Source organism: Microtus ochrogaster, linkage group LG7_11, assembly GCF_000317375.1.
Source record: "Microtus ochrogaster isolate Prairie Vole_2 linkage group LG7_11, MicOch1.0, whole genome shotgun sequence".
Lineage (NCBI taxonomy): Eukaryota > Metazoa > Chordata > Mammalia > Rodentia > Cricetidae > Microtus > Microtus ochrogaster.
In genome coordinates this window covers 24,890,128-24,909,916 of record NC_022032.1, presented here as the reverse complement: position 1 = coordinate 24,909,916, position 19,789 = coordinate 24,890,128, and positions in this window count along the sequence as shown.

The following is a 19,789-nucleotide window of genomic DNA, read 5'->3' as shown; positions in this document are numbered from 1 at the left end:
GATAGATAGATGATAGATAGATAGATGATAGATAGATGATAGATAGATAGATAGATAGATAGATAGATAGATAGATAGATAGATAGATAGATAAAGATAGATAGATAGATGATAGATAGATAGATAGATAGATAGATAGATAGATAGATAGATAGATAGATAGATGATAGGTAGACAGATAGATATAAATATTTACATATATACTTGATGATAGATATTTAGATAGTCAATTAACCAAAACTGAGAGTAATGATATTATAAATTTCAAGGACAAGGATGAGAATAAATCAGGAAAATTTCATTATATATAAACACAAACACATACATATGCTAGTTATATATATATATATAAATGTATATATACATATATAGATATATGCATTAGCGAGTGTTTACTAGGACATTTCTCTTATACAGGTATGTGCAAGTTGGTTATATATAGAGAGAGGGTTATATCAATTGTCTGCTTCTGTAGTTATCAGTCTTTATAATTGATATAGAATCTGGAAGTGACCCCAGAGGTCATTATTCACTAGTCTTAATGTCCAGCAAGTTCCTGTATCTTCCTGTTTCTTACCAGCCACCAGGAATTCTGATTACAGATCTCTACCACAATGTCCTGCTTTTCACACAGGTACGAGGGATCTAAACTTAGATTAAGTCTTGTGTAGCAAGCATTTCACTAATGAAACCTTCTCCCAGCCTGAAAAATTGAATTTCAAATAGTTCATGACATTTCTTTTTATGGAAAGCATCACTGAAATAAAGAAAATATTTTTCAGCTAACAGCAATGACTAAAGATGTAAATCAATTTTCAGAACAGAATCTGGAGAACAGTTGCACAGGTGTGTGGATCAATCCCCCAGAGTTTGATAAAGGTTAAAGAATGTGTATTATCTGATACTTAGTAATAAGGCTCAGTGAATATGGAGACTCATAACAGTCAGATGTAAGTTTATTCTTCCTTGTGACTGTGAATCTTTCAGTACCTCCTCCAATTCACCTCCCCACTTTTCTACTGAATTGATTAGAAAGTAATAGTTTTCTCAGGATAGAATACAAGAAATCTTTGTCATGGATTTAGTCTCAAGAAGTGATGAAGATATGCTAGTATTGAGTGAAAACTTTGCCAGACTATTGTATGGAAGCATTTCCCAACACAATACCCTGCTCTTCTATTACAGCAGCAAGCCAGGTATAGCATGGCAGGTTGTTTCTGTTGCAGTGGTTTAAATGTTTTCTCATTTGGAAAGGCAATTTTTTTGATTTTAGATTTCTTTCTTCTTGTTATTTCCAGTTTTACACAAATAGGCTTCCTAAACTCCACATCAGAAATTCTAAAATTATGATGTTTTCATGTAAATAATGCAAAGTATATATGAAATGTCATAGTATCTAATGTGTTAATTAATGGTATGACTTTACCTTCCTGTTTACCTTAACAGCCCAGATCAGACCTCTTCATGTGGTGAACATATCTTTGCTGTTTTCAATTTTCTCTATGATTTCCCTAAAGTTTTTCTTCTTGAAGTAACTGCTTTTATTGTACCTCTCTCAAGGGGCCTATTGTATTCTCTGTCATGGGGAATAATGAATCACAGTATGTAATAGCATAACTAAATTTTGGTAATTAATTGACCTGTATAGTATTTAGTCCTTAGGATGAGGGACTGTTAAAAATCTTAGTATTGTATAATGCTATTTTCCTTCTGTTAATCATAGCATAATAAAAAAAAATATATAAACTAGGTCTGGTAAAATCAACCAACATTTTAATATTGTATCTGCAAACCCATGTTAAAAAGTCTTTCCCTGGCTATTATATTTGACTTACAATCTTGAAGTCCAAGCCAAAAATGCATTATAGTATATATAGTAACTTGTTCACAGAACGTTTACCACAGCAACTGTAAGGTTAATAATTCTACAGGGCATCTTGTATGCATTTCCCTGTCTGAAAGTCAAATCATCAAAGGCTCAGACCCCTATGTAACAAAATTTTGAGTTGGGCTATAATTTAATATTCTATTGATTTTAAATACATCTTTCTCTCTTTCTCCCTTCTTCTCCCAAGCCCCCTCTCTCTAATATGTGTGGGTATGTATGTGTATGTATGTTCAATTATTAGAGGAATAATTGTATTTAATCAAAATATGTGAACCAAATTACCATGAATGATGACTACAATGGTGAGAGATTGGAAAGCTTTTGTTTGTTTGCTTGGTTTTTGTTTGTTTGTTTGTTTTTTAAGTTAGGGTTTCTCTGAAGCTTTGGAGCCTGTCCTGGAACTAACTCTTGTAGACCAGGCTAGCCTCAAACTCATATAGATCTGCCTGACTTTGCCTCTCGACTACTAGAATTAAAGGAATGCACCGCCAACCACCTTGCAGAAAACTGCTTTATATCACATGTACAGTTTCATCTGCTGATCCAAGTGCATTTTATCAATAGTTATTTTAATTTTAAATATAATTTGATATTATTGATAAGACACATATTTTAAGAACTTGTAAATGGATATTTTTGTTGTTGTTAAAGAATCTCAAAGCTCTGGCTAGCCTACAGTTTGTCATGTAGCCTAAGACCCTTTTTCCAAGTTATCAAGCACAGGGAATACAGTCCTTTAACCTCATACTACGGGGTGTCACAGGTAAATGTTAATAGGGAAAAGAAACCTTCATTCTCTGCTTTTGGGATTGCAAGTTGCTGCAGCTACAATAGAAATCATTGTAGAGAATATTCAAAATGCAAAGTAACTACAACAAACAATAGCAACGAAAAACAAAACAAAACAAAACAATCATATGAACCAGATATACTACTTACTGGTTTATAGCCAAAGACATTACAACTATTCCCTAGATAGTTGCTCAGCCATGTTCTTTGCTGCTCTATTCACAATAGCTAGGAACAGCTAGGAAGAGTTAGAGGGAGGATTTGTAGGAATGAATTCAATCTGATCCTTCTTTCAACTTTTGTATAAAAGCAACCACATTGAATACTAACTTTCAGAGCATGCTGGTGCACACTTCTCTTATTTGTCTTATCATCAGTGTAGTGGTTGTTTTATTTCTAATTTCTGAAATCCAATGTATGCATTTTACTGATTGAGAGGCCTGCATTTTACTTCAGGTATATTTTTTTCTGTCCTGTTATAAATGGAGTCCTGATAAACATTTACCCTGTTAAACATGGGGAAACGATTTTCCCGTACTCAGTCTAAAAACTGAAAAGCAGCAATGACTAGTGAGCATTTATATATGATTCAGAGATTTTTGCTTTCTTACATAAAGTTTCTTTTATAAGAGATGTGGAGGCCAAAATGTAGGCCCATTTTTATTTTGTCGATGGTCAGAGAGTTTGAAGGTTGCATAAATGATGGACAAGCATAGTTGCACTTAGTTGCTTGCATAATTTTAACAGTAAATAGCTCATTCAAGTAGGTCCATGCCATCCTGACAGGTGGTCAGGATATACAAATGTACTTTTGTTCCTTCTTTTGTAACAATGAGGTAACCTGGGGAGGGGCAGCCTTCAGAATAGTGGTGTAGAGCAGCCTCACTACCTAGACAACAGAATGCTAATGATTAGATGTCTCAGAGTGTTAAAGCCATTGGCTGTGTGAGTTATCTTTGGATCATGTTAATAAAGTCTTTTGTTACCTTCCCAACCTACCATTTACATTGGGTATAAAAGCTATGGCAAAATAAATGCAAATGATTTCAGGATTTCAGTAATCACTAGTATCCCCTCCTGGTATTCTTCCTTGGTTTCTGTCCTGCTATTTTTATGCATCTGAATATTCTTTCCTTATATTTCTAAAAGTCCCAGGACACTATTCTGGTAAGAGGTGATTTTGTCAAGGCCCGTCCTTGACAAAGAGAAATATCTATTTTGTTCATGTGAATCAAGATTAGTTATTTTTCACAGCCATAGTCAAACAACCATCATACATAGAGCAAGACCAAATGCAAACCATCCTGAGAACTTGGTAATCTTGGCATTATCAAGCCATTCAGATTAATTCTTCTCCAGTATTTATAAATGTAAAGTTTCTAAATTTGACCAATGACTTAAGTGGGAAAATGGCATCATTTCTATGCTAAAACTTTCTAATGAATTGGTTATTTTTATCACTATTATAAGTAATAGCCTTGCTTAATATCTTCATGTCAATGCCTTATTCACTTCAAGCATTGCATTCGAAATACAATAAAGCCTATACATTAAGTTTGCTTCTTTGTTGGAAGTAACATGACTATCTTACTTGGAAAAAGTACATTGAAATAGCTACTATTTCATATTACTTCAATAAGAGATAAATGAGAAGTGATGTTGCATTCGTTTTAACATGTGTCTCGTTTCAAACTCAATGCTTTAACCATTATCACAAAAATTAGCTATATATCTGTATAATATGATAAGAAAAGCCTTCACACTTAAAATTTAACTTTATAAATTAAGTGTTCAGAGGCTGGAGAAACAACTCAGAATTTAAAAGCAATTGCTGCTCTTGCAGGGAAACTGTGTTTGATTTTCCACACTTGCTGGCCCACAGTCATTTGTTTGTTTGTTTGTTTCTGGAGTCAGAGTTTCTCTGTAGCTTTGGAGCACATCCTGCAACCAGCTCTTGTAGACCAGATTGGCCTTGAACTCATAGAGATCCTCCTCCCTTGACTTCCAAGTACTGGGATTAAAGTCATACCACACTGCCCAGCTTCCAACTTTACTCTAATTTCAGGGTTCCAACTCTCTCTGCTAATTCTCTGGACACTGTGCACAAGTGGTATATATATATATACACATACATACATCATGAAGGCAAAACTTTCATACACATAAAATAAAGCAAATAAATCTAACAGATAACTAGTTCACAAATATTTAATTCAATATACCACTGATGCACATATCATGAATCTTAACACAGAAACATAATAAAAGTTAATTCTACCATTCTACCATATTCCCTAAATTTATTTCTAAAGCAATAATATTTAGCAAGATATTCAATATAGTACTTTTCAACTATCAATTACATGTAATAGTTGAGCTGGAGAGATGGCTCGGTGGTTAAGAGCACTGGCTGCTCTTCCAGAGGTCCTGAGTTCAATTCCCCGCACCCACAGGGTGGCTCACAACCATCTGTAATGAGATCTGATACCCTCTTCTGGCATTCAGGCATGCATGCAGAAAGAACACTGTATACATACATGTAATAGTTGATAACAATTTCTTGAAAAATACATATGTATTTAATACCCTTTAATCTATGATGACAAAAGTTCATTATGTATATACAACTATAACTTAACCCTGTACATATAAATATTTCTAACTTATGCTAGAAATATATTCGGCATTAGTGTGTTATTAGTGATAATAAGTTGATGTTGTAGGTTTCTGGAAAGTATGAGTTCAGCATGCAAAGTTCATATAGTTAAAACTAGTGTTCCTAAGAATTAATATTCAAGAAGACTGGGATTATATAAAATATTTTTGATATCATATTCATTAATTATAACTATAGAATTATTATGAATAAATTCTAGAAAAAAATGTTTCTCCATCCTTGAAAGTATATATTTCAAAAGAAACAGTCAATAAGACAAAACGGCAGCCTACAGAATGGGAAAAGATCTTCACCAACTCCATATCTGAGAGAGGGTTGGTCTCCAGAATGCACAAAGAACACAAGAAATTGGTCATCAAAAGAACAAATAATCCAATCAAAAATGGGATACAGACCTAAACAGAGAACTCTCAACAGAGGAATCTAAAATGGCTGAAAGACACATAAGGAAATGCTCAAAATCTTTAGTCATCAGAGAAATGCAAATCAAAACAACTCTGAGATTCCATTGCACACCTGTAATAATGGCCAAGATCAAAAACACTGATGACCACTTATGCTGAAGAGGATGTGGGGTAAAGGGAACACTCCTGCATTGCTGGTGGGAGTGCAAACTGCTACAGCAGGTTTGGATATCAATATGGCGATTTCTCAGAAAATCAGAAAACAGCCTACCTCAAGACCCAGCAATACCACTTTTGGGTATATACCCAAGGGATGCCCTACTGTACAAAAGGATATGTGCTCAGCTATGTTCATGGCAGCATTGTAGCCAGAACCTGGAAACAAACTAAATGCCTCTTGACCAAAGAATAGATAAGAAAAATGTACATTTGCACAATCGAGTAATACACAGTAAAAAAAAAAATGACATCTTCAAATTAGCAGGCAAATTGATGTATCTAGAAAACATCATATTGAGTGAGGTAACTCAAAACCAGAAAGACAATTATCATATGTACTCACTCATAAGTGGCCTTTAGACATAAAGCAGAGATAACCAGTCTACAATTCATTTAACAAAAGCAAGATAGACACCGTAGGAGAATATACATTCAGAATTATTTGAACGTTATTTTCTGTAGATATTATGACCTTTTGATCTACAATATGAATTAATTAAGGTGCTCTCCCTGTTTATTTCTCCCAATATGGCCTATCTGTTGATGGGAGTAAGGCACTGATGTCGCTTCCTATTATGTTGGTGTTAATATATACTAATGATTATAAACTTACAAATTAGTAAGTTTACAAATTTACAAATATATAAAGCCACTCTCCTTTTAGTGGTTCTATGAATTGGGATATATCCCTTTCATATATATATATTTAATATGGCAATGTTCTTGATTAATTGTTCCCTTCAGCAGTATGAACTGACCCATTTCATCTCTGCTAATTGTGATTTGAAATCTATTTTATCAAATATTAGGACAGTGGAACCTAATTAATCCTAATTCAGTTTGCTTAAAATAACTTCTTTTATTCATTCACCTCAATATTGTCTGTGTATTTTAGGGTGAAGTGTGTGTCTTTCAGTTAATAAAAAGGTGAATAATAGTCTCAAAACTGCTATGTTGTATTTTTGATTGATGTTGATACAATTAATTATTAAAGTTTCTTAATATCATGCATTTCTTGAAGTTTTAGTATTAGGTCATCTATTATTGATTTGCTTAGCTACTCTCTTATCAAGATTCATTCTTTAAGCACATAGATGTGTTTATTTTTTCAATATGAAGTATTCCTTTTGTTACATTCTATAAATCTCTCTTAGTTGTCATGAATTTCTTTAGCTTGTTTTATTACAGAAAATATATTTCATTTCAATTATGACATGTATTTTTGCTCACTAGTTTCCTGGGTTGAACACTGTTGCCTCTCAGAGCTTGAAGTGCATCATTTCCCATCCTCTTGGGTTTTATTCCCCATTTGGGGAAGTTAATGTTTATATATATATGACTTGTTATTCCTTTTTTTTTTGGATTTTCTGTTTGGTTTCCTTGTCTGTGGGGTTTTTGCCTTAAATATTCTTTGGCAATATGAAACTGTTTTCTGATTTGACCATTTGGTTATTACAACTGGTTATTAGTCATCTCATTTTCTTATTTTGAAACAGTTTGCTATTTTAGGATTATTGAACTTTTCTATGTCTTTAGCATGAAGTCTTATACAGACAACTAATTTGTTGAATATTCTCATAGTGCCCAAATATCTCAAATGTTCTCTATTTACCTTCTTATATATTTATCTTTGTCATTGTGTTGGAGATCTACTTACTCCATGGCTTTCTAAAAAAATCTGTTGGTGTAATAAAACTCAATGAACAAAAGCAACATGATATATCTATATCTACATCTACATCTACATCTACATCTACATCTATATCTATATCTATATCTATCCATATCTATATCTATATATCTATATCTATATATCTTACAACACTCAGATTAGAGTCCCCCACTGAGGGAAGCTAGGGTCAGAACTAACAGTGGAGGCAGGGAACTGAATCAGAGACCATGGAAGGATGCTGTTATTACCATCTTCATTTTTCTTCCTTATCTTGCTCTCTTATATACCCTTTCCTAATGTTTTGTGAATCTCTGTCTCTGTCTCCAATCTTTAAATCTTCGAGGTCTCCATTACTGATTTTATGAGTCCTTTTCTAAAACCATGACCTCTAACATCTTCTGTGTTGCCTGCCATTGGAAGGAGAAATCTCACCGAACCTTTGCAATCTCTGTAGTTTGTTTTCTGGCCTTCTTCCTTTTCTGTCTTGTAAAGTTTTTGTTGTTATTGTTTATTTTTTGTTTCTGTTGTTATTTTGTTTTCCTTTATTTTGATTTCTTCTTTATTTTTGTTTTAACTCTGTTTGAATGTTGATATTTTTGGTCATCACTCAGTTCTTCTCATAATTGTGATGGAACACTTTGGCTTTGTCTCAAGTAGGCTCTTTGCATTTATCTATTTTTTATATTTATTTATTTGCTTATTCTGGTTTTATTGAGTGAAGGTATCTCTTCAGGGCTCTGACTGTCCTAGAACTGACTCTATAACCAGGCTGGCTTCAAACTCAGATATCCAACTGCCTCTGCCTTCTGGGTTCCTGGAATTAAAGGTGTGCACCACTACTGCCTGGATCAAGGAAAATCTTATAGAATACTTCTGTTTATAAACCATCATCTTCTTAATTCCCTTCTTATTTACTTGCATTTATGTTTTTGCAGACAAAATATTTTAATGGTACTTTAGAAGCATAAATTGTGAATATTGTGTAAGAGGAAAATTGATGATACCTTTTAAATTCTGTTTGACACTTTATGTCAAATTTATTTCTTTCACATAATCAAATATAAAACTATTAAAATCTGTAAAATACCAAATCATCCAAAAATAAAATGACAAAAAAATTAAAGAATCAGAAAGAAGAAAAGAGAAAGATTTCAGATTGCTAGCTATTCTGATAGTAATGTATTATATCTCAATCAAAAGAATGTTTTCCCAGATTGGAGAGATGGCTCAGAGGTTAAGAACACTGGCTTTTCTTAATAGGTCATGACTTCAATTTCCAGCAACCGCATGGAAAATGGCAACTATCCAGAATGAGATCTGGTGCTCTCCTCTGGCATGCAGACATACAAGCAGGTAGACCACTGTATACAAAATAAATAAATATTCATTTAAAAAATATATTTTTTTCTATAAGGGCAGTATACTTCCAAATTTTGCTGCAAAAGTGTAAATAGTATAATATTTACAATTGAGAACTGATCTGAAATATGAGATACATGCTATAACTCTTAATAAGAGAAGCTTATTTTCCACATATCTATGAAGTTATCTGTAAGATACTCCAGTATGTTTAATTGGTACAAAATATTTTCACATGCTTCTCCTGCATAAATTACACCGTAAAGTTTGTAATTGCTCCTTTGTCTGAGAATAACTGGTAAATATTTATTATAGTCATAAATAAACAGGATCATGAATGGTTTCAAGTTTTTATATAAACACCCACTGAATTTTTGATCTATTGCTATTAAAAGAGATATGCAGACAGAATTTCTGTTAGTTTTCTATGTTGGCATAATAAATTATAAATTTTTAATTATGTTCTTTGCACCAAACACAGAACAATATAAAATGTTTTCTTTTCTGAGTAACTGAGAGGTATTTAGTTACAAGAGATAAGAAATCTTGTCGGCATGGGCAGGTGCACAGGTGTATGCACATGCAGTTGAACAACATGCTTTAATATTAACTGTTTGTTTCCTTCCTCATATTTCTGCATCTTGGATACAACACTGCCAAAGAGAAATAAAAATGGAAAATCAAAAAGGTCAAAATCTTTTTCCCCATTTATATTTTTAAATTTTTTATACAGTTTGCTTTGAAAATATTCTTCCCCTCCCCTTTTTATTCAGATTGTCTTTACTTTTGTATTGAGCCAACTTCATATTCTTTCTTTCTTAAACAGAAAACTAACAAAAATCTTAAAAACAAAACAAAAATGTCAAATATAAAGTCACCACCCACACAGATAACACACATATTGCAAAGACCCAAAAACATGATAACAATGGCTGATATGTCCAATATTTTACCATTTAAGAAAAAATATTTTTAATATGCCAATTTTTATAAATTAGCAATACTTTTCTTCATATGGATATGACTTTGTATTGACTTCCTTGCCTCTATAACAGCATTTTGTCTGTCAGGTATCTGTGCAAATGCTGAGCATGCTATCACATTAAATTCATCCCTATATTGTTGTTTTCTCTATTTATTTACAGGAGTTGAAAGGCAGAATATATATAATCTCATGCATAGGTAGAGTGAGAGAGAAGTCATGTTGCAATGCCAAAAACAGATGCCAAAACTTTAGCCGGTAAGCTACAGTCACATAGAGATATACATATTAATAAAAAAAATCGGTCAAATTAAGATGTAAGAGTTAACCAATAAGAAGCTAGAGCTAATGGGAGGCAGTGATTTAAATAATATAGTTCCTCTGTGTTTATTTCGCAGCTGAGTAGTCAGAAAATGAACAAGGGGCCTTCCTCCAACACTTAGAGAAACATGATTATTGGCTTTTAGTTTTTCTCATATTTGTTGACAGACACTTGTGTTTTGAGATGAGGTAGCATCAAACAAATAACAATTAAAGCTGCTATTTTCTGGTTTTGATATCTCATTTATCAGTTATCACAAGGAATTCCAAGAGAAGTAAAATAATTGAGCCTTTTCTCTGAGCTTGAATATTTGAACAAAAAAATTCCCACTCCAGGCTCCCATTTAAATCTTATCATTGTAACAATCAAAACACTGTCATATTGCTTATATTTTTTGGCATATTGTTATAACAAATATGCTGTATGCTGTTCAGTTAGCAATGAACTATAGCTGTGAGAATTATATTTTCATAAATACTTAAAGTATAGATACAAGTTATATCATTGATACCGATAGATAATATGCCTTCTGATCTTTAAATTAGTAGGTCTGCTTTGGAATACAAATCAGTTTTAGATAACAAATCTTTAAGAAAGACATTAGGATCTAAAAAGATGTCCACCATGGCACTTATAGTAAAATATAATAATATAGCAACATTGAGCAATTTACAAATGACAGCATTGGCTGAATAGATGAGTTTTCTGATAAAAAACAAGTCATCTACACTTCCAAGATTTTATGCAACTGTTTCTTTCTCTTTCACTTTTATATCACCAGTTCTGTTTGCAATATAAGTGTCTTTTGTAATATTTTAAAACACTTAAGATAATTTAATAGTATATTTAAAAATAATGAAAGGGGAGCTAATTAATCATTGAAAACTATGTTTATCCTTTCTCAACAAGAAAGAGGAATTAAGTGATCTGCTTCTTAGTTTATTATTGTAGGAGGAAGGGACTCCTTGTTTGTCCCGGCCACCCAGCTTGCGTACACCTGAAATAACCACACCGAAACTGTATTAATTAAAATACTGCTTGGCCATTAGCTCTAACTTCTTACTGGATAACTCTTACATATTAGTTTAACCCATCTTCATTAATCTGTGTAATGCCACATGGCAGTGGATTACCGGAGATTCTAACTGACGTCCATTTCAGGCAGATGATCCATGGCTTCTCTGACTCTGTCCTTCTTCCTTCCAGCATTCAGTTCTTTTTTCTTTGCCTACCTAAGTTCTGTCCTATCATCTAGGCCAAGACAGTTTCTTTATTCATTAACCAATTAAAGCAACACACAAACAGAAGGAACTCCTACACCAGTTTTATTCTCTTTTTCAATGGCTAAATTGTCAGACAACCAGATGCTGTTCAGTGCTTACCCAGAATAGAAAATGTAAATTATGACGAGCTTCTTTTACAGACTCTGGGCTTCTAGTACAAGAAAAAAATTCTAAGTATTAAAAATTACAGAGAAATGAATAGGTTATGTTATAAACATTAATTCTATGGAAGTCAGATGTAGATATTAGATCACTTAATGTTTTAAGAAATGTAGAATTCTGTCTGCATTATTTAAGCAGTGTACAGATACATCCACTACAACAGGGTGTATCTACCTTCTCCAATTACCCTTGGATGTTCTTATAGCAAAAAGTTTAAGTAATTTATGCTATCTTCATTATTTATAACATCCTTAGGGAAATAGAATAGCATTTGAGGAAATTTAAAAAAATGTTGTGAATTCCACCAACTGTGATAAAGAAAAACATTTTTATTGTTAAAAAGTTTTTCACACTATCTGAAAATTGTATAGTATTAATCAGTATATACTTCTGCATATATTCCCTACTGTTACATAATAACACCCTTAAGACTTAGAATGCAATCCTGAGGTAGCAAACAATAAGCATACGCTTTCCTACACTTATTGAAACTATTATTAGCAATAATTTTCTATAACATTTGCCTATTAAATTTTAATTTTCTTATTTCAATCAGATTACTTCTACTTACTGATTAATAAAGTTATTTTCTGTATTTATTGAGCTAGCATTTGCAAAAATGCTTAATATACTGCTCTGAAACAATAATATCTCATAAATGATATATGTAGCAAGGAGGCTGCGTGTTTTTCCCAGCCACTTAGCCCCGATACAATCACACAGAAACTTTATTAATTAAATCACTGCTTGGCCCATGAGTTCTAGTTTCTTATTGGCTAACACTTATGTCTTAATTTAACCTATTTCTAGTAATCTCTGTATCGCCACAGGCTGTGATTTATAGGGTAAAGTTGCATTTGGCTCCAGCAGGGCTACATGGTTTCTCTCTGATTATGCTCTTCTTTTTCCCAGCATTCAGTTTAGTTTTCCCCACCTATAGGTCGGTTGCCCTATAGCTCTGCTATAGGCCCAAAGCAGTTCCTTTATTAACCAATGGTAATCAGAGCATACAGAGGGAAATCCCACAACACCTCTTCTTTTCTGTTTAAATAAAAAGGAAGGTTTTAACTTTAACATAGTAAAATTACATGTAACAAAATATATATCAGGCAAGAATTACAGTTACAATATTTATATCTACTTTATTTTTACCATAACTAAGGAAAACTATAACTGTAGCTATAAATTCCTTAACTCCATCAAAGACTCCAGAAGGATATAATATTACCTAAGTAAACAGAAAATACATTGTAAGCAACTTCTAAAACTCTAGAGATGACAGAGACATCTTGGTGCGTGTACAGTCACCCAAAGTTCTTCTGTACCATCAGGGAATCCAATTTCAGCCTACAGGCCCATAGTTATCAGCAGACTTTTCCATAAAACAGAAAATTTCAAAGACATTTCTTTCTATATTGACAGTTTTTCAGTCACTTTCTTCTGTGTCCTGCAGAATTTATAGAGGATCCTTTCATGAAGCTGGAACCCTGAAGGATAGTCTCACCTTTAGGAAAGTTCAACAGTCATTTCTCTGTGGGTCCTGCATGTCCAGTTCATACAGTTGCATTCCAGGCAAGTGCAAGAATTCCTATCTAACTGAAATATATCTCTGTATATCTAGAAAACCTAACAAGACTACTCACTTGACTATTATAGATGATTATCTATTAACCTATATTTCTTAATTGTATATTATATTTTTAAGTGAGCTGCACAGACAAAATACCTTAATCAAGATCAGAAATATACTTGTAACAAAAATTGACCTAAAATGCATATCAAAAAAAAATAAATGAATAAAACCAAGATCCACGCCAATGCAAATCTCTATCCCCCTTTAAATGTAAACAAATATGTATAAACAATCATTTAGGAAATTTAGGTGTAGTTCTCTCCAAATTGCTTCCTGCTTTTTGTTGCATAAAGTAATTTTTGGGGGTGTTCACAGTGACCTTTTGGGGGATCTTAGTGCATCAAACCACATTAGTCTGGAATTAATCCATAGGATCGCATCTTCTGTGGAAACAAACGAAGAATTTCTTTTCCAAAGCAACATATTCTTAGGCCCAAATTGTGAAGTCAAGATACCTTTACAGTGTATATTCTGGTTTAGTTTAACTTTCTGTACAATGAATTGTCTTTCTGTACTTAACTCATTCACAGTCAAAAAATTCAAATAAAACATGATAGTATACATAAAGCAGAATCTGTGTATTTTCCATCTTTCCATGGCTTATTTTTCTTACACTATTACTTTTTCTACACGTTTACTCTGTCTCTTTAAAGAGTTTGCTTTATTTTTTAAAACAATTTACCTCTTTTTATAACTCTCTATACCATTTTTTCTCTCTTCCAAGCCTAAGTATATTTATCTAATACTGTGACCTATTTTGAGGTCCTTTTCTATCTGAATTTGTCATTATTGTGTATCTATAATCCTTTTCTGACCCAGATTGCTTCTTAAAATGCTAGAAAAAAACTTCTTAAAAACCTAATTTGTGGCATTGCTAGGGCAAATATGGCCTTTCCTGCTTGCTCTGCCCAGTCTGACACAATGGAAGTCCATTCACTGCCTCTGGGAGCCATCCTCACCACCCCAACTCTGGTCACTATCTGGCCCAGGCTGCCACCAAGTAATTTGCAGCACACTGCCTACAAACTCCATTTAAATGCTTGGCCTCCTGAAAGAGCCAGAGTTCACACTGGCAGCATGGCTAAGAAAGACACCATTTCAAAGCCAGGTGCTTTTATTTCTGCTACAGCTGAATCAGTAAAATCTCTCTTAATGGAGCCATGACGTTAATCTGTGCTTAACTTTTTTCTTTCCCTAGAATTCCTTCCCAAACTCTCTCAGATTTTAAATTGACTTTACTTGGCCACGTTGGTGCCAACTTTTACTAGGTTTCCGTTCTACCTTTTCCTGTAATAATCACACCAGAACCATACTATTCGCAATACTGTTTGGCCAATAGCTTAAGTGTATTTCTTGCTAACTCAAATTCTAAACTAACCCATGTCCACTAATCTGTGTATCACTACATGGCTATTCCTTACTGGGTAAATTTCCATTCTGTTTTTGTCTCTAGCAGGGCTACATGGTATTTCCAGACTCTGCCTTGTTTATCCCAGAATTTAGTTTTATTTTTCCACACTTAGCTCTGTTCTGATCTGATCTGCTATATGCTCAAAGCAGTTTCTTTATTAACCAATGGGATTCACAGAATACAGAGGGTAATCCCACTTTATCTATCTATCTATCTATCTATCTATCTATCTATCTATCTATCTATCTATCTATCTATTTGTTATTTTTATATTACATTAAGGTATCATCAATAGAACAGGCTGTCTTTGAACTCAAATATCTGCCTGCCCTTGCCTTTCAAGATTTGGGATTAAATTGGATGTCATCATGCCCAGTTTGAACCTGTTTCATATGCAAAGATTCTTACCTAAATAAGGTTTATCACATATTCATTCAAAATTCTGCATTCCCTTTATATAATTTTAGTACTATGTCATAATAATTTAAAAATTAATTTTGTTAAAGATTTTAATTTATATATTGACTTTAAAAAGTAGCTGTCTTTCTAATAAACCATTGCTGGACACATGATAGTATTACATATTTTATGTGTAGACTATTATAAATAAAAAAAACATACATAGCCTCTTAAAGACAAATTAAAAGTCATATGATCGATAGCTTACAAACTGATCTGTGGAAACAAGAACATATGAAAGTGTTAAATATTTATTTGGGCAAAGTGGTATAGTTGTGATTTAAATATTGAATCAGTATTCAGAAAAACTGATAAGTTTAAAAGTAATCTCGATATTGAAAAATATTCCTGTGCTAAATAAATGTTTAACTCAAGAAATTAACTCTCAACTGCTATTAACTTAATAGTAACAATTATTAAGAGGAATACTTATGTTTATATTCTCAATATAACAATATTGCAGCATGGGGTTACCCTTGAGACTCTGACTCAAGGGTCTCTATCCTATTTAGCAGAAGAAAAAACAAGCATACAAAAAAATGAAAGGCACATTTTTAAATCTAGATTTTGTCCATTTTCCAAATCTTTATTATGGGTTCCAAATCACATAACTCTTTCGTACTAGAGAAAGAAAGTATTTTAAAAATTTAAAATCTTCTGTATTTATAGTAAACAGGACAAACCGCTTGCCCTATATTTTTGTTTTTACATATTTAGTACTTTGCTGACACACAGTGTGTGCCTCTTTGACAGCTGTGTCTGTGAAATCATATAACCTTCCTCCAACGTGATTTCACAACTCTAAATTTATCCTAGGTGTCAATTTTGATGGCTGCCAATTGAATCAGAACTATGTCCCATGAAATTACTCTAGCAATTTGGATATTATCAAGTAAAGTTGCAAGTTTGTTCCTAGCTAAAGTGGATGTTAATGGATCTTGTAGTTCTTGTTTAAAGACTTTAAGCAAATGCCTTCAGTATAATAACAGTAGCTTTTCCTGCAATGTTGGCAGACCTTTTCTGTGAAATATGAAATATGTGATGTACCCAATCCAACCAGAAACATGGACCTTTAAACCCCACACTGCCTTAGTATGAAGAATACTTCACTTTGTGCTTAATTTGATGTAATGAAATCCTTGGAAGATGAAAATAAAAAGAACAAAGGAAAGAAAGAAGTTATTTCTTTGGGAAAATTTTTTCCTTATTCTCTACTGTACTCTTATATCTGATTATTAGATACCTTCTTTTCTATATGACAGTAGTGGTTAATATCCTTATATATAAACAGATGTACTAAATAGAGACATAATATATCTATAAATGGGTGGTATTCCCTTTTATTATTTTCAGTAAGTATGAAGGTTTGTACTATTTTTGAAGAACTGCTTTCACCAGATGAACTATCAATTTCTTCTCCAGTTTCTAGTATGGTGAGTGTCCTGGTTCTCCCTATCTTTAACTTCTCTCCCACAAGCTAGACTTAGCAAGAGTACTACATACAGATCCCAGGTGTCTTCTGACTATGCACCCATACAATAATCAATCTCTGTGTTTCCACTAGTTCCTAGCTGGTGTGCTACAACTCATAGGTCCCTTCTGTACAGCATCCAGCTTCTCTATACAGCCAGATATACAGTATCACCTCCTTCTCTAGAGACAACACTTCGAATATCCCTGACCTCCCAAGGGAACCAGATCTAGCTATGTAATATATCTAATTACCAAGCCTACTAGAGCCTCCCCTACCCAGACTACAAATAGTATTTAGGCTTTCATATGTATCCTCTTTACTCTACCCAAAGAACAGGCCCCCGCAGTGCCATTTCACACTTCCCACTCAGTCAGATCGAGCCCCACACACCAGGATACAAAACAGATCTTATATAAAAGCCCAGTACATCTCATTCATCTGAGTTCATTCTACCGAAGCCATTTCCAACCTCTAAGCTGAACCTGCCCAATACCCTGTCTTTTCCAATGTGCTTAGTTAATGTGAGCCTTAGCAGAACAAAGAAATACATGTGCCAAGAACACAAATCAAAAATGCCAAAAATATAAATGGTCAATCAATATCTTTTCTAAAACAAAATAAAATGAAACAAAACCCTCCAGCCCTATAGTCTGGCTTGACAATGAACCCCAGGACATAAAATTCAAAAAATTAGCATAAAGTCTATCAAAGATTCCAGTGACTTTAAAGAAGACACACAGAAATGGCTCCATGAAAGTAAGAAAAAAAAATGAGAATAAAAACCTGAGTGATGAACGAGCAAACATTAACCCAGGACTTGAGAATAGAATTTAATCAGGAAATTGGGGAAATAAAAAGAACTTAATGTGAAATTAAGGCAGAATTGCAAAACCTACTAACTCAGCTAGAGAGCAAAAAGGAAAAACTTAAACTTAGGAGTAGAGTGAACCAAACCGAAGATAGAATATTATGACTTGAAAATCTCAGTCAAATGAGCAAAGAATTCAAACTATTTAAAATGGAAAGTAGCAAACAAGAGATATGAGACAAAAAATCCAACAACAAACATTTGAATTATAGGCATAAATGAGGGATAAGAATCCCAAGTAGATGACATATACCAAATCTTCAACAAGTTCTAGAGAAAACTTTCCCAAGCTAAGGAAAGCCACACCCATAAAGATAAAAGAACACAGAACAGCAAACATCAAATGAACAAAAGCAGGAACATGACATATCCCACTTAAAATTCTTAGCACACATAACAAAGAAAGTGTATTGGAAGCTACAAAAGAAAACACATAACCCACATGTAAGGGGCAATCTCTCAGAATAATAGAAGCTTTCTCGATAGAAATTTTGACAGCAAGAAAATCCAGGAACTATTCATTCTAAGTCATAAAAGACTATGACAGCATAGTCAATTAAATCCAGTAAAATTATCTGCCATAATAGAGAAAGAAAGAATTTCATTCCATGGCATATACAAAGTAAAACATTCAACAAAAATAAAATACTGGAAACAAATTTGGATTGAAGTACTGAATGGGAATAATAAACTGTGGAAGAAAATACATAGCCATAATTCTTAAAAAACAAAGTACCATTGACAACACACACACAGAGACTGATAAAAGACAAATCAACAACAAAATGACCATTAACAGTATTGACACACATACTTTCTTAATAACATTAAACGGCTTTCAACTTTAAATAACTTTAAACTTTCACTGACCCCAAGTCTATAGTCAAATGATGAAGGTAAATAAATAGATCAAGAACAAAATACAACTATCTCTTGTCTTTAAAAAGGACATCTTAGCTATAAATTTTGAATGAACAGACGTAATCCAATCAAACTGGACCAGGAAGCAAAGAGGAGTCACTATCATAATATCTATCAAAACAGACTTCAAACCTAACTAATCAGAAAAGAAAAAGAGCAGCATCTCATTCTCAAATAGGAAAAAGGGAACCAAGAACATTTATGCACCAAACTCTGGGACTGCCAATTTCTTAAAACAATTGTACTACTGGATTTGATGACACAAATTAACATTATTCCATTAACTGTAGATGATTTCAATACAGCACTATTTCCCAAAGACATCAATTATTTATATATTTATATATGTAATCATATAATTATACATCATGTTAAATATTTTAAAGCAAGTATAATATTTTGAGATTACTATAAATCATCATAAAATGAGTTGATAATTATGCAAAGCATTTTTTTGGAAAGAGTATTGTAGCCCTGTTTGTCTTTAGTCTGCAACCATACTTCTTCTACTCAGATGTTGTGATAACACGCAACTACTACCAAAATATTTTTTTTGAATTTTGAATAAGTACAGAAATAATACCATCAGATTTTTACTTACTAGTAATTTCAGAATAAAGTTGTTAGTGAAGTTTATTACTCAAAGCCAGTTGGAATTCAGGAATATTATTTTGGAATTGACTAATAAATAATTTCTGCAAGTTTCTAAATGTATATTATGTTGTATTTTCAATGAGAAAAGTCTATGATTCTTTTCTGTTTCCTTGCCAGCAGCTTCTTACAGATCAGTACCAAATGATGTAAGAAACATGCATAGGTATCTTAAAAAGAAAACAAGTTTTGTACATAAACAGATAAATCTTGAGAACATTAGTCTGCAGGAACATCTCCTGCTGTGGGTCTCTAACCCATGGGGCATTTTTCTTCTCTAAATTGCCCACGAGGTCCCTCAGCTCAATGATAAATACGAATCACTGGAAAAAATTATGCCTTTCTCTCATATAATATTTCAGTATAGGCATGAGCTTTTAAGAAAAATGCATAATAAAACAAGTTATTTTCCATTGTGGTATATTTCATAGTGGACCTTTATGCAAACTCATTTTCTCCAATGTGAAAAATTAACAAATAATTTTAAATAATATCGTAGGAAAAAATGTACACAAAATGACTGTTCTATCATTGAAAGTAAGCAAGAAGGTTTTTTTTTAAACAAATAGTCATCAAGTGTAGTGAACAATTTATCATTCTTCCTCATTTTCTTTT